At 44.4% G+C, this 12,066-nt stretch overlaps 1 protein-coding gene across 2 annotated transcripts in view; it reads right to left on the minus strand.

Annotated features, from left to right (window-relative positions):
• CKAP5 (cytoskeleton associated protein 5) overlaps positions 1-5,539 on the minus strand; it is a 97,691-nt gene extending 92,152 nt beyond the window's left edge. For both annotated transcript variants that reach the window (XM_012001398.1, XM_012001397.1), the window contains exon 1: positions 5,444-5,539. The gene's annotated coding sequence lies outside the window, so the exon portion shown is untranslated. The remainder of the gene's footprint in view (positions 1-5,443) is intronic.
• Positions 5,540-12,066: the final 6,527 nt, after the last annotated feature.

A 12,066-nucleotide genomic window follows, 5' to 3' on the forward strand; every position in this document is an offset into this window, starting at 1 on the left:
CGACAGAGCCAGACTCCGTCTCAAAAAAAAAAAAAAAAAAAGATGTTTATTATTTTTAATTGCTTACCAAAAACCTAAACAGTGTTCATAATATTAAGGTACTCAAATTTATTGCAATTAAAACTTTGCTGCTGGAGCAGCTGAGAGTTGAAAACATTGCGGTCCCTGGAGCATAGTGTGCCCAGAGAGGGCATGGAAGCTCCATGCCTCTTCCCCTATACCTCACCCTATATAGCTCTTTGTATCCTTTGCAATATCCTTTATAATAAACTGGCTGGAAAACGTGTTTTCCTGAGTGCTGTGAACAGCTCTAGCAAATTAATCAAACCCAAGGCGGGGGTTGGGGGATTGTAGGAATGCCCATTTATATAGTCAGTCTACAGAAGCACAGGTAAAAAAAAAAAAAACCTGGGGCTTGAGATTGGCATCTGAGTGGGGGGCAGTCTTGTGGGACTAAACCCTCAACCTGTGGCATCTGACACTACCTCCAGATAAAGAGTGTCAGAATTGGCCAGACACGGCTCATGCCTGTAATCCCAACACTTTGGGAGGCTGAGGTGGGCGGATCACTCGAGGCCGGGAGTTCAAGACCAGCCTGGCCAAAATGCAGAAACCCCGTCTCTACTAAAAATACAAAAAATTAGATGGGCGTGGTGGTGGGTTCTTGTAATCCCAGCTACTCAGGAGGCTGAGGCAGGAGAATCGCTGGAACCCGGGAGACAGAGGTTGCAGTGAGCCAAGATCGCGCCACTGCACTCCAGCGTGGGCGACAGAGCGACTCTGTCTCAATTAAAAAAAAAAAAAAAAAAAGTCAGAATTGAACTGAATTAGAGGACACACAGCTGGTGTCCACTGCTGAAGAACTATTTGCTTGGTGTGTGGGGAAAAAAATCCCACATATCTAAGGTCACAGAAGTTTTCTGTATTGTGAGAATATAAGATAAACTTATTAAAGTTTCTTATTCTATATTCTCAGAATTGGTGTCAGAACTGGGATTTGCTAGAATGACTTTGGCTCACAGACACATATGGTTTGGGAAGAAAAAGGATAAAAGGATAGGGATGAAGAACTTTGACTCCTAGGTGGCCAAGTGGTCACCTATGGCAAGGAGCCGAAGTTGTGCTGCCATCAATTACTCAAGGTAAAAATTATCCGTGGAATCTAGAGATGGATCCAATTGCCTGGGAGTTGGTTCACAGGATGCACAAGGAAATGCAAACTAATATTAAAAAAGTGAAATGTTGGCTGGGCACGGTGGCTCACGCCTGTAATCCCAGCACTTTGGGAGGCCGAGGCAGGTGGATCACAATGTCAGGAGATCAAGACCATCTGGCTAACATGGTGAAACCCCATCTCTACTAAAAATACAAAAAATTAGCAGGGCATAGTGACTCACATCTGTAATCCCAGCTACTTGGGAGGCTGAGGCAGGACAATCGCTTGAGCCTGGGAGGCAGAGGTTGCAGTGAGCTGAGCTCGTGCCACTGCACTCCAGCCCTGGAGACAGAGTAAGACTTCGTCTCAAAAAAAGAAAAAAAAAGAAAAAAGAAAAAAAGTGAAATGTTAAATCCCTTGGTTATTGTTATCTGTAAGAGCTAAAATGAAATTAAAAGAGAGTGGTGGGTTGGACCTTCCTGCTAGACCAAGCTCAGACTTCAGTGAGTGTGAGAGCTTAGGCCTCACACTAGCCTCAAAGCTGCCCCCAAGGGAAAAATGTATGCCGGGACCACAGAAAGTGCTTCTAAGACCTTTGGTAACGAAGAAGGTGGTCTGCGAAAACCAAAGAACTATAGAAACCAGGGGGTACAATGTGAAGAAATTGTTTCATTTTGTACATTAGTATCACAAGCTCCCTGAAGGGGACAGTCTGATTCCACCTATAAATGCCAAGTGGAACACCCCAGATCCAGATAAGGCCACGGATATGCTTCATATGCAAGCCATGTGAAACTGGCTTTATGATGACTAGGACATTTGCCCTCTGAATATGCCCACTAGCCAGTCATGGTAAATGCTGTGGTTAAGGGTGACCCCTTAATGTGGATAACCTTACTGTTGCAAAATCAAAAGACAGTTCGAGAAGCCTTATCAAATGTGCTGTCTCAGTTTCCTCTCGTGGGTCTTACAGATGCTAATAAAACTATTAAGAGAATAGTGAGACAGAGGACAAATGGATTCATCCTGGAAGGTGGAAATTTTTAAATGGTTATTAAGAAATAAGGTAGCAGGGTGCGGTGGCTCATGCCTATAATCCCAGCACTCTGGGAGGCCAAGACGGGATGATCACTTGAGCCCACGAGTTCAAGACTAGCCTGGGTGCCAAAGGAAGACCTTGCTGGTGTCCCAACATTAAGGGGTTCCAAACAAGTTTGCTATATTTACCCTAGTTTGCAGAAATTATAAGTCAGGAGGCAGATTACAATGAGAAATCTGATCTGAAATTGTGGAGGCAATAGGTAGATGAGTCAAGATAAAGACTGACAAATGGGCAAGAGTCTCTTGGCTCAACCACCTGCTGGGGACCCCAAGCCTTCTGTATACAAGTAGGTAAAATGGTCAGGGAGTGGCGAAGAGAAATTCCTGGCGCTCCTTCACATGGAAGCCCCAGGCACAGTGGTACCAAGAGCCATTGGTGAAGCCCCGAAGAGGGCTACAACTAGATTCAGAGAAGGCCAGGCGTAGTGGTTCACACCTATAATCCCAGCATTTTGGGAGGCCGAGACAAAAGAATCCCTTGAGCCTAGGAGTTCGAAACCAGCTTGGGCAACAAGGCAAAAACCCCATCGCTACAAAAATTTGCCAGGCATGGTGATGCACATCTGTAGTCCCAGCTACTGGAAGGCTGAGATGGGAGGATCATCTGAGCCCTGGAGGTTGAGGCTGCAGTGAGTCATAATCGCAGCACTGTGCTCCAGCCAGGGCAAAAGAGTGAGATCTGACCACAAAAAAAATTTTTTTTTTAATTTTTAAAAAATTAAAAAATTGAGAGAACACAAAGATATAAGTGTTGACAGAACTATGAAAGTTGGAAGCTGTGTCTCCTATACATAAATGTTTTAAGGGAATGGATATTATGTCTGGCTGGGGAACACTTCCCCTACCTGGTATTGTAAAAACAAAACCTGTTGATGAAGTCCTAATAGAAGCTCCAGTTAGAAAAGTTAGGGTTAGCCAGGTGTGGTGGCTCACACCTGTAATCCCAGCACTTTGGGAAGCTGAGGCGGGTGGATTACTTGAGGTCAGGAGTTCGAGACCAGCCTGGCCAACATAGTGAAATCCTGTTTCTATTAAAAATACAAAAAATTAGCCGGACATTGTGGCACACACAAGTAGTCCCAGCTACTTGGGAGGCAGAGGTGGGAGAATCGCTTGAACCTAGGAGGCAGAGGTTGCAGTGAGCTGAGATCACACCACTGCACTCCAGCCTGGGCAAAAGAGCAAGACTCTGTCACAAAAAAAAATAAAAATAAAAAATAAAAGAAAGAAAAGTGAGGGTTGATGGAATTAAGATAAAAGTTTACAGGAGAGTTGGTATATTCAAACACACTTCACGTGAGAGCATAAGAGCTCTACACCCTTCTCCCATACCTACTAGCCCTGTGCCTCTCTTCATCTGTATGATTTGTAGCATCCTCTACGATAAACTGTAAAAGTAAAAAACAAACAAAAAAAAATAAAAAAAATAAAAAAGCTGCTGTTAAAACTGAACTGTCAGTTGTAGAAGACTGCGATGGAATTACCACACACCACTGTTCAAAATTCAAAACTGATCAAGACTTTAAAGTAATGGAGAATAAAGTAAAAGGCATGTTAATTGTTACGGAATACCTTTGCTTGCCATTGCCTCAGTGAACAGCCTTTAAATTTTTTTTTTTTTTTTGAGACAGAGTCTCGCTCTGTCACCCAGGCTGGAGCGCAATGGCTGGATCTCAGCTCACTGCAATCTCTGCCTCCCAGGTTCAAATGATCCTCTTGCCTCAGCCTCCCAAGTAGCTGAGATTACAGGTGCCCACCACCACGCCCAGCCATTTTTTGTATTTTTAGTAGAGAGAGAGAGAGAGAGACGGGGTTTCACCATGTTGGCCCGACTGGTCTCGAACTCCTGATCTGGTGATCCGCCCGCCTCAGCCTCCCAAAGTGCTGGGATTACAGGCGTGAGCCACGGCGCCCAGCCTAAAATCTTATTTTAAAAAAATTTTACATGAGTTTACCAACTAGATTTAACTTATGGTAGCAAAATAAATTGATTTCACATTTATCTATATCATTAAATTTTATAAAAGCATTACAGTTTGTCCGGTCACTTCAGAGAAGTCAAAAGTCTTTTATAATTTCTTAAAGTTTCAAAAGATTCTTAGTTTAATTTATTGGCTCTTTAGGTCAAAAGAAGGACTTCTCAGGGTGATGAAAATGGAGGAAGGAGGAGCTCACCTTTCTAAAAATGAGTTTTCAATTACTATAATTATGCATAAGAAAGGCAGCATTTCTGGGCCAAGATTTGATGCCTTGGTCCCATGAGAATTAAATTAGAGCCATGCATAAATTTGGGGCGAGTTCTGCAAAAACCACTTCAACCTCTATTGATACTGAATGAAAAACTCATTGTTAAGATTCATCAACACGAATCTATTTTCTAACACACACTAGCCACTCTGGCAACATCCCTTTCATCATTTTCTATCCAAGAAACAGAACGGAATGCATTTCAATCCTGCCCAACAATGACCACGATTACAAGTCGGGGGAGAGCTCAAAAGTAAGAATCTAGTTCACCGAGCCCCGATCTAAAAGTAGCAAGGCCCAGCCCACATTGCTGGCTATTGTATTGGTTCCCCCACACCTCCAGGGCTGGAAGGACACCTGAACGCTCTCGACACCTTGAGAGAGAGAAAGCCAAACGTTAAGGGCGGGGTGGTGGATGATCGGAATCGTTCACATCGCAGCAAGCCGGGAGGGACACAGGTGTGCGGCCAGGCCCCGCTGCCGCTGTCCTTGCCACGCTCCGAGGCTACAAGGCCCTTCGCAACCACCACAGCCCTAGTAGGCGCTTACTTATTCATTCGCTTGACAATTACGCGAGGGGCACTCTAGCAGGGCCGGCTCTAGGGGCCCCCGCCCCAGTCCCGATACACCGCTGCCGCCAGGCGCGGCCCTGCGCCGCCCGCGCCCCCCAGACGCTACCACCCGTGCCCCGCTGCGGCGGCGCTGTGGCCACCCGGAGCCCACCCCCAGCCTCCGCAGCACGCCAGCGCCCACGCCCCCCGCCCTGCCCGCCGCAGGTCCCCTGGCCTCCGCCCCGCTTCGCCGCCTCAGACCTGCCGGGTTCGTGGGGCAAAGGAGGCGCGCGTCTGGAGGCCCCCAGCAGCCCGGGATCCAGGGGCTCCTCTGAGCGCGCGATGGCTGCACTCGAGGGCCTCGCGGGTGGGGCCACCGACCACTCACCTCAGCCGGGTCAGAACCAAGGGGCCTGCTCTAAGCCGTTTGAAACCGCTTGGGCCGCCGCACACCCCGCAGTGTCCTCGTTCTTTATTGGTCCTCGACAGACCGCCCATCGGCCTTTTATTGGTCCATTTGAAAGGCCTGTGGGCACGCGCCGCCCGCAGCCTTAAAGGGGCCGCGAGCAGCCGTGTTTCCCTGTGGACCAGACGCTGCCTACACGGGTGGGGACGCTGGTCGCTGCCGGGGGCAAGCTGCCGACGACTCCAGAAAGAAGGGCGAAAGATGTGTGTAGACCTGGGCATCCCTGGCCGTCAGCATGTTTGCTTTATTTAATTACAGATGTTCAAGCTGCTGTCAACACCTGACAATTTTTTTGGTCATTATTCATTCCCCAGAGATTGACTGTAAGCTAAGTGCTGTAAGGGAAACCAGAGGCAGCTGAAAGTAACAGCGAGTGAAGCCAGGACCCTGGATTCTGACCTCGGACCTGTTCTGAGTAAATCACCTTTCTCAGTAAATCTTCTGGAGTTGTTTCCTTATCTGTAAAATGGGATAACGATGTTTCCCTTACAATTTAATGGGAGGAGTTAATATAACTAATAGAATGTCTTGAGAAAAGCCTTTGTGAACTGTAACGCGTTCTGCAAATGCTGAATACTCCCTTATAAAAATGAGAGGCTGGGTTAACGTGATCTCCAGAATTCTAGCTTAGCTCTACATTCAGTGTTTCTGTGAATGAGTTCAGGTCCTTCCAAGGAATTTGTAATCTACAATGGTTAGAGGAATATAACATACAGAGTAGTCACTAAAATTCAAAGCAGTGTAATAACTGTATAAATGAAAAGCTATAAATGCTTAGACACAGGAGAAATTTGATGGGGGAGGATCTGTGAGGAAGGTGAATTTTTAATCTAGAATTTAAAGAATGTGTAGATTCTCAACAGACTAAAAGATGGAGAGGGGATGGATAAAAGTAAATGAAACAATTACATGTTTTTTAATTGTCAAGTTGGCAGAGATGAAAAAGTTCAACAACCTTTGGTTGGTCAAGATTTGGAAAAACAAGCCGGATGCAATGGCTTATGCCTGTAATCCTAGCACTTTGGGAGGCCAAGGCAGGAAGATTGCTTGAGGCCAGGGGTTCAAGACCAACCTGGGCAACATAGCAAGACCCCGTCTCTGTTTTTAAAAATAAAAAATAAAAAGATTTGGAAAAACGGACACTCAAAGTCACTATTGGCAAGAGTATAGTTGGTACGAACCTTTAGGAGAACAATTTGGCAGTAACTAAAATGTACATAATCTAGTTCTGGCCCAGTAATGCCACTATGAGGAATTTATCCTACAGATCTGTGCAAGTATGCAAAGAAAAATGTGCAAGGATGTTTACTGCAGTACTGCTTTTTTTTTTTGAGACAGAGCCTCACTCTGATGCCCAGGCTGGAGTACAGTGGTGTGATCTTGGCTCACTTCAACCTTCACCTCCTGGGTTCAAGCGATTCTACTGCCTCAGCCTTCCGAGTAGCTGGGACTACAGGCGCATGCCATCATGCCTGGCTAATTTTTTGTAGTTTTAGTAGAGAGGGGTTGCGCCGTGTTAGCCAGGCTGATCTTGATCTGCTGACCTTGTGATCTGCCCACCTTGGCCTCCCAAAATGCTGGGATTACAGGCGTAAGCCACTCTGCCGGGCTTTTTGTTTGTTTGTTTTTGACAGAGTCTCGCTCTTGTTGCTCAGGCCGTAGTGCAATGGCGTGATCTCGGCTCACTGCAACCTCCACTTCCCGGGTTCAAGCGATTCTCCTGCCTCAGCCTCCCAAGTAGCTGGGATTACAGGCACCTGCCAACATGCCCGGCTAATTTTTTTTTTTTTTTGGTATTTTTAATAGAGATGGGGTTTCACCATTTTGGTCAGGCTGGTCTCAAACTCCTGACTTCAGGTGATCCGCCTGCCTCAGCCTCCCAAAGTGCCGAGATTACAGGCGTGAGCCACTGTGCCTGGCCCTTTTTTTGTTTTGTTTTATTTTGTTTTGAGATAAAGTCTTGCTCTCTCACCCAGGCTGGTATGCAGTGGCACCATCTCAGCTCACTGCAACCTCCACCTCCCAGGATCAAGCGATTCTCCTATCTCAGCCTCCCAAATTGCTGGGATTACAGGCCTGCACCCCCAAGCCCAACTGATTTTTTGTATTTTTGGTAGAGACAGGGTTTCACCATGTTGGCCAGGCTCGTCTTGAACTGCTGACCTCAAGTGATCCACCCGCCTCAGCCTCCCAAAGTGCTGGGATTATAGCTGTGAGCCACTGTGCCTGGCCAGCACTGGTTAAGATTTAAAAAAAAAAAATTCTGGAGGCCAGGCACGGCGGCTCATGCCTATAATCCCAGTGCTTTGGGAGGCTGAGGTGGAGGATTGCTGAAGTATGAGAGGTCAAGGCTGCAGTGAGCTATGATCATGCCACTGTACTCCAGACTGCATGACAGAATGAGACCCTGTCTCTAAACAGAAAATAAATAAATAATCTGGAAATTACATGTTCATCAACAGGGAGCCTTTTATGTAAATTATGATATATCCATTCAATAGAACACTATGCAACTGTTAAAAAGAATGTGGTTAATCTATGTGCCGGAACAGAAACACACACAAATTTTACTAATTGAAAAAAAGGCAAGTTGCAGAACTTGTGGAATGATTTTTTAATATATGGTTATAAATGTATGTGTGTTTGGGGGCATGCCTGAAAATGGTTAGAACATTCCTGGAATTATAAGAAACTTAATAGGAATGGGACTCGGGAGGGAAATGAATTTTTACCATTGACGTGGTGTGTTTCTTTTTTCTTTCATAGAAGAAGCAGAGAGTAGTGGAGAAAGTGTGAGTCAGGGCACAGTAACAAGAAAGTGCATCGTATGTATAGGACTGAACATATGGGGTTGATTTTAGGGCTGAAATTATGTTGGGAAGTAGTGGAACACAAGATTGACACAGAAGGTTAGGAATAATTCTTTTTTTTTTTTTTTTGAGACAGAGTCTCACTCTGTTGCTCAGGCTGGAGTTTAGTGGCATGATCTCAGCTCACTGCAATCTCCACCTCCTGGGTTCAAGCAGTTCTCCTGTCTCAGCCTCCCAAATAGTTGGGACTATAGGCGCAAGCCACAGTGCCGGGCTAATTTTTTTGTATTTTAGTACAAAAAAGTACAATAAGGTGAGACAAGGTTTCACCTTATCGCCCAGGCTGGTTGCAAACTCCTAAGCTCAGGCAATCTGCCTGCCTCAGCCTCCCAAAGTGCTGGGATTACTGATGTGAGCCACCGCGCCCGTCCAGGAACAATTCCTAAAGGATCTTGAATCCCAGGGTATGGAATTGGTACTTTATTAAGTAGATAATGGGGGGCTATTAAAGTTCCTGAGCAAGAGAGTGGCAAAATCAGAGTTGTACTTTAGGAAAATTAATTAGCTTGATTGTCTAAAATGGTTTAGAGTTGGGAACCCAGCTAGGAGTCTCATATGAGGTGTTAGCAGTGGAGAGGATGAGAGCAGATTCAAGAAAGAATGAAAGATTTGGCAACTAACTAGATTAGGTACAAAGGCAAGGGTGGGTCCCATTTAGGAAGGTGAGTCAAAGAGAATTCCAGGATTTGATTGCCCAATGGAAGTAGGAAGTCAGGAGAAGTCAGTCTCAAGGGGAAGGTGAGGCATTTAAATTGCAACCTGTTTACTTTTAGGTACCAATGACACATTCTAATGGAATCGTCTGAGTAGGCTTAGAAAATACACGATGGAAGCTGGAAGAATAGATGCAGAATCGATATAGATTTGGGAATCACATTGATAGAGTGATTGAGACCACAGACGGGGGGATTGGAGAGAGTGAAAGGGTGGATAATGAGGACAGATCCACATATAGGAGAAGAAGAAAGGAATGAAAGCAATACAGTCATGGTAACCTTGGAGAAATTGGTGAGGATATACAGAAATAGTTTTCTTTAGTCATTGGTCATTGGCATATTTACTTTATTTAAATATTACCAGAAATAAACTGAAGATTACATTTAAGGAGAGGGTGTGATGGTAATCCGGAATTGGCTTAATAAAGGATGTGTGTGCAGTCTGGGTCCTGGAGAGTTTTAGAACAAGATGGCAAAATCCCTTTTTGTCTTGGATGACTTAGATGCAGCCCTATTTTAAGATGAGCATTAGATGTCTGATTTTACTCATTTATGCATTCAACAAATATTTATCAGCACCTAGTATGTGGTGGGACACTTCTAGGCACTGCAATGATCAGTAGACAAAATAGACTTCCCAAAACTTCCTCCCCTAGTGGTGCTCACACTATAGTGAGGAAACATTGACAATCAATACATAAATAAATTATATAGTATGTTATTAGACAATATGTCCAGTGGGAAAAGAAAAAGAATAAAACTGGGTAAAGGGATAGGGAAATGGGTTGGAAAGACTGTAATTTTATTTTATTTTTCAACCTGTATTTTAGAATCGGGGGTACATATGTAGATTTGTGATAAAGGTATATTGTGTGATGCTGAGGTTTGGGGTATGATTGAACCTAAGTAGTGAGCATAGTACCTAACAGTAGTTTATGAGTCCTTGCTTGCAGGGACCCATCCCACAGACCTCGACCCAACAACGGATGAATAACGTACACTAACACAGATATTCTGCCTGTCAGTCCAGCTAAGGGTCTGGGCCCCTCACAGACACCAAGGAAGGTACTGTAAAGAGTAGCAGCCATCCTGATCAGCCAGTGAAGCTTGCATTTATTCAGTATAGATTAAATGACAAAGGTCTTCAAAAGTGTTGAGTAAACACCACTAGAGGGTAATTGACCTGTAATTGCCGACACCTCCCACCCCACCACGGTTATGCACCCACAGTTGATCAAAGGTTGGTCTTAAGACCACATAAGTAAACAAGCTATTTAGATAAACTACACTACTTTCCTTCATATCTACTCTAAGCTGTTTATTCAAGGTAAGGATCAGGCTGCTTTCAGCCGTAACCCTATCCTGAGACATTTGCAAAACCTTCTGGCCTTCCAAGAAGATTTTGTCTATATTTTATAACTTTATCTTAAAATTTTTCCCACCATCCTGACTGAACTCCCACACTTGCTCCTCTCCTACTCTCCCATCTCTACTAGTCCCAAATGTCTATCGTTCCCTTCTTTGTGTCCATGTGTACCCAATGTTTAGCTCCTATTTCTAAGTGAGAACATGCAATGTTTGGTTATCTGTTAGTTTGTTTAGGATAATGGCCTCCAGCTGCATCTAGGCTGCTACAAAGGACATTATTTCATTCTTTTTTTTGGCTGCATAGTATTACATGGTGTATGTACCACATTTTCTTTAATCCACCATTGATGGGCACAAGGGTTGAGTCCGTGTTTTTGCTATTGTGAATAGTGCTGCAATGACATATGGGTACATGTGTCCTTTTGATAGAATGATTTATTTTCCTTTGAGTGTATACCCACTGATAGGATTACTGGGTCGAATGGTAGTTCAACTCTTAGTTCTTTGAAAAATCTCCAAACTGCTCTCCACAGTGGCTGAATTAATTTACATTCCCACCACAGTGTACAACTGTTCCCTTTCCTCTGCAGCCTTTCTAGCATCTATTAATTTTTTACTTTTTAACAAAAGCCACTCTGACTGGTATGAGGTGGTATCTCATGGTTTTGATTTGCATTTCTTTGATGATTAGTGATGATGAGCATTTCTTCATATATTTGTTGGTCACTTGTATCTCTTTTGAACGTGTTTGTTCATGTCCTTTGCCCACTATTTATTTATTTATTTATTTAGAGACAGAGGCTCATTCTGTCTCCCAGGCTATACTGCAGTGGCGCAATCTCAGCTTACTGCAACCTGTGCCTCCTGGGTTCAAGTGAGTCTCCTGCCTCAGCCTCCCAAGTAGTTGGGATTACAGGCACCCACCACCGTGCTTGGCTAATTTTTGTATTTTTAGTAGAGATGGGGTTTCGCCGTGTTGGTCAGGCTGGTCTCGAACTCCTGACCTCAGGTGATCCACCCACCTCGGCCTCCCAAAGTGCTAGGATTACAGGCGTGAGCCACTGCACCTGGCTTGCCCACCTTTTAATGGGGTTGTTTTTCACTTGTTGATTTAAGTTCTTTATAGATTCTGGATATTAGACCTTTGTTGGATGCATAGCTTGCAAATATTTTCCCCCATTCCGTGGCCTATTACTCCCTTGATAGTTTCTCTTGCTGTGCAGAAGCGCTTTACTTTTAGTAGGTTCCATTTATGCATTTATCAATTTTTGTTTTTGTTGCAATTGCTTTTGAGGACTTAGCCATAAATTCTTTGCCAAAGCTGATATTGAGAAGGGTATTTCGTAGGTTTTCTTCTAGGATTTTTATATTTCAAGGGAAAGGCTGTTTTTTTGTTTGTTTGCTTTGGTTTTTTTTTTTTGTCTGTTTGTTTTTTAGACAGGGTCTTGCTCTGTCACCCAGGCTGGAGTGCAATGGCAGGATCTCAGCTCAACTGCAGCCTTGACCTCCTGGGCTCAAGTGATTGTCCCACTTCAGCCTCCCGAGTAGCTGTAGCATGCATGAAACCTCCTTTTTTTTTTTTTTTTTTTTT

The sequence above is a fragment of the Mandrillus leucophaeus genome, unplaced genomic scaffold (genome assembly GCF_000951045.1).
Source record: "Mandrillus leucophaeus isolate KB7577 unplaced genomic scaffold, Mleu.le_1.0 Scaffold66, whole genome shotgun sequence".
Classification (NCBI taxonomy): Eukaryota; Metazoa; Chordata; class Mammalia; order Primates; family Cercopithecidae; genus Mandrillus; species Mandrillus leucophaeus.